Genomic DNA, 3,523 nt, shown 5'->3' with positions numbered 1-3,523 from the left:
GAGTAGAAATGACACTTTTTCCTATCATTACACCTGGCTTACATTCCTCTCCTGACAGTCAAAATGAACCACGTCATTTAATCTAGGTTCTGTTGAAATGTTTGATTTTCATCAAAAATTGCAAACTTGATCATTTTGAATAGATTAAGTGCTGTTTATATTATCTTCTAGGCTTAGACTTTGTGAGAAAATTTTCTATATCTTATGAACTTTAGACAGTCAGGTATAAGTTAGAACACACAATCACCCCAAAGAACAGGTATAATATGCACTGGCATCACTGTATAGTCAAATTACATAGCTCCGTATGACTAGTGAATTTGAAAAAAGGACATTTGTGAGAAGTAACACAAGTTGGAGTGTTATAGTTACAGAAGCTTTGATTTATAACATATTATATAGTAATGTAAAATGACCTGACGTGTTATATATGCATAGAGCAGCATTACCACTTAAAGATATTGCTACATTTGACATAAGGCTACAACAAATTGTACACCATCTTTCTTGAAGGATACAGTGAATCATTAAGACTGCAGAAAAGTTCATTTCCTATATACAACAAGTAACCACAGACAACTGTGCTTTATGTGAAAGAAAGTAGGACTGAGATTTAGAAGACTTGGAATCAAATTTTGTAGTTGAAACTCCTGGATGTGTGACTTGAGGCAAGTAAATTAGTAAATCTCTCTCGACTTCAATTTGCTACTCTGTAAAATGGGGATAGTAATATTGGGACTACCAATTTGCTACATGCATAAGTCACCTAAACGAAGTGAATATGCCTGATAGATAATAAAGTGCTCATTTAATGTAAATATATGTATCACATCTACAAAGCAATAGCTTTGGATCCTGGCCATATGCCTCTTTGCTCAGATTAAGTAAAAGAATGTTTATCTTTCTTCCTTCAAATGGCTTCTCAAGTCTTGGTAAGGGAAAAAAAAAACTTCTATATTCAAGAAAAACTGTGAGTCATAAGGATATTTAAGAAAATAAGACCAAATTAAGAGTAATTTCAAAATTTATGGCTTAATTTTTGTGCCAAGGAAAAATAGCAGAGATCCATTATAAATTACCCTTCTTCCTTTTGTGTGGCCCTCTTTTTGCTTTTGATAAAGTCATAGTGTCAAAAAAAATCTACAGTTATTCTTTCACTCCCCAGCAGTCTCTGCCCCGTACAGAGTAGTAGATATCAAAGAATATCTATCCTCTTTTTTGCTTTACCAAAGGCTAAGCCAAAAGAAAAGAAGTTCTGAGATCAAGATTCTATGGAAAAGCCAACTCCATCCCAGTCGCATACATGTGAACATTCAGTAAAGGAGCAGTGAGCCTGGAAGAAGCATCCTCTAGGATCATCACACTGTGTTTATGGTTGTTATTCTGTTACAACGCCTGAACCTATGCACATGAGCATTGGTGCCATGGTAACGTACCTGTCAGAGCACCTGTCAGAGGGCTTGGCCACTATTAATTACTCAATGAACATTAGTATCTGGGACTTCTTTTTCTGTCACTGATCTTTAAAATTTGTTGATTTTCTTGCACAGTTCATGACAGATATAATCCTCCCTATTTATATACATCATCACCTTCTTGGTGTGAACAGCCTAAGATATTCTCATCTTCAACAAAGTCCTTGGGACATTTTTTTTTTGCCTTAAAACAATACAAATTTATTCTCTTATAGTTCTCTTTAGAAATCAGAAATGAGTCTTATGGGGCTAAAATCAAGACATTGACAGAGCTGATTATTCTGAAGCCTCGGGGAAATAATTCCTTTCCTTACCTTTTCCACCTTTTAAAGGCCACCTGCATTCTTGGCTCATAGCCCAGCATCACATCACATGTTCTCCTTCTGCTGCTGTTATGACATTGCTTTTTCCTTCTATCATCAATTCTCCCTTTGCCTCTCTCTGTTTTTTTTTTTATTTATTTTGTTGGGGATATATTGGCTTATAACATTATGTAAGTTACAGGTGTACATTATTATATTTCATTTACTTTATTGGCTGCATCATATTCACCACCAATCGTCTAGTTTTTAAACATCACCATACATGTGTGCCCCTTTACCCCTTTCACCCTCCCTCATTCCCTACTCCTCTAGTAATCACTAATCTGTTCTTGCTATGTATGTGTTTGATTACCTTCCACAAATGAGTGTAATCATATGGTACTTGTCTCCCCTTATGTCATGTTTTACCTCCATGTTTCTCATTCTGTAAATGATAGGATTTAATATGGGAATGAGGATTGCAAAGAATACAGTCACTAACTTGACCACAGGGTAGGTGGCCACAGGACACATGCAGGTAAATATCCAAGACACAAAAAGAGTACAGCTACAGTAAAGTGGGAGCCACAAGGTGGGAGGTATTTGTGTCATCCTTTGGAGCCATAGGACCTGAAGGAGGTCAGGATGGCTATGAAAGAGATGAGCAGCATGGAAAAAATAAGCAAGCACATGGCCCCACCGTTGGTTACCACAAACATTCCGAGCCTGTAGGAGTCCCTGCAGGCAAGTTTCAGCAGTGGAAAGAGATTGCACATGAAGTGGTCAATGACATTGGGACCACAGAAGGGCAAGTCAAGCATGAAAAGAATCTGCACAGTAGGGTCCAGGATCCCCCTGATCTAGGCCACTACCACCAGGAGGTGGCACAGCCCCTGTTGCATGAGGTCATGTGGTACAGAGGCCTGCAGATGGCCACATAGCTATCATAGACCACAACAATGAGGAGGATGATCTCTGATCCTCCAAGAAAGTGTTCTACAAAGAGCTGAATCAGGCAGCCCCTGAAGAAAATGGTTCTTCTCTGGCACAGCCAGTGGATGTTCATCTTGGGAGTGGTGACAGAAGGATAGGCTGCATCTATAAAGGACAAGTAAGTAAGAGAGAAGTACATGGGAGCTGAAAGTGTGATGCTGAGGGAGATGGTGAGGACAATGAGCAAATGGGCCAGCACCGTAAATAGAAAAATGAACAAAAGGACAATGAAGAGTATTTTCTGCAAGTCTGGATTCTGTGTGAGTTCTAAGAGAATAAATTCAGTCATATTGTTGGAAGGTGTGAGGTGATCCATTCAGGAAGTAACACCTTCCTGCCGCCTACATTATCTACAAAGAGAAAAAAAATCCCTAATAATCATGAAGGGATTGTAGTCTGTATTTCACAGTACAAAAATAGAGTAGTCAATATAAACATGGAGCATGTCCTTGGCACTCTTTGCCCCAGTAATTGTTTCAATTCTTCCTCATTACCTCCATGTTGCTTTCAATCTCTTCAGACACCTAGTACCTGTCACCTATAAAACCTCTATAGGGCAACATTTGACGCGTGGTTTACTGAGAAAATACTGTATATCTGACATCTAGATTTTCCTGGTTCCAACTCTATGACCCTTTTTTGTGTGAGGAAGTTTTGCCCTGAGCTAACATCCGTTGTGAATTCTCCTCTATTTTTTTTTCCCTTGAGGAAGATTAGCCCTGAGCTAACTAACGTCTGTGCTGATCTTCCTCT

The 3,523-nt window shown here is 38.6% G+C and overlaps 1 pseudogene; it reads right to left on the bottom strand.

Annotated features, from left to right (window-relative positions):
* Window positions 1-2,146: 2,146 nt before the first annotated feature.
* Window positions 2,147-3,086, bottom strand: LOC138920981 (olfactory receptor 4C46-like; annotated as a pseudogene).
* Between the last annotated feature and the right edge of the window lie 437 nt (window positions 3,087-3,523).

The sequence above is a fragment of the Equus caballus genome, chromosome 27, assembly GCF_041296265.1.
Source record: "Equus caballus isolate H_3958 breed thoroughbred chromosome 27, TB-T2T, whole genome shotgun sequence".
In the NCBI taxonomy this organism is placed as follows: Eukaryota; Metazoa; Chordata; class Mammalia; order Perissodactyla; family Equidae; genus Equus; species Equus caballus.
This window is presented reverse-complemented; position numbering and strand designations above follow the sequence as displayed.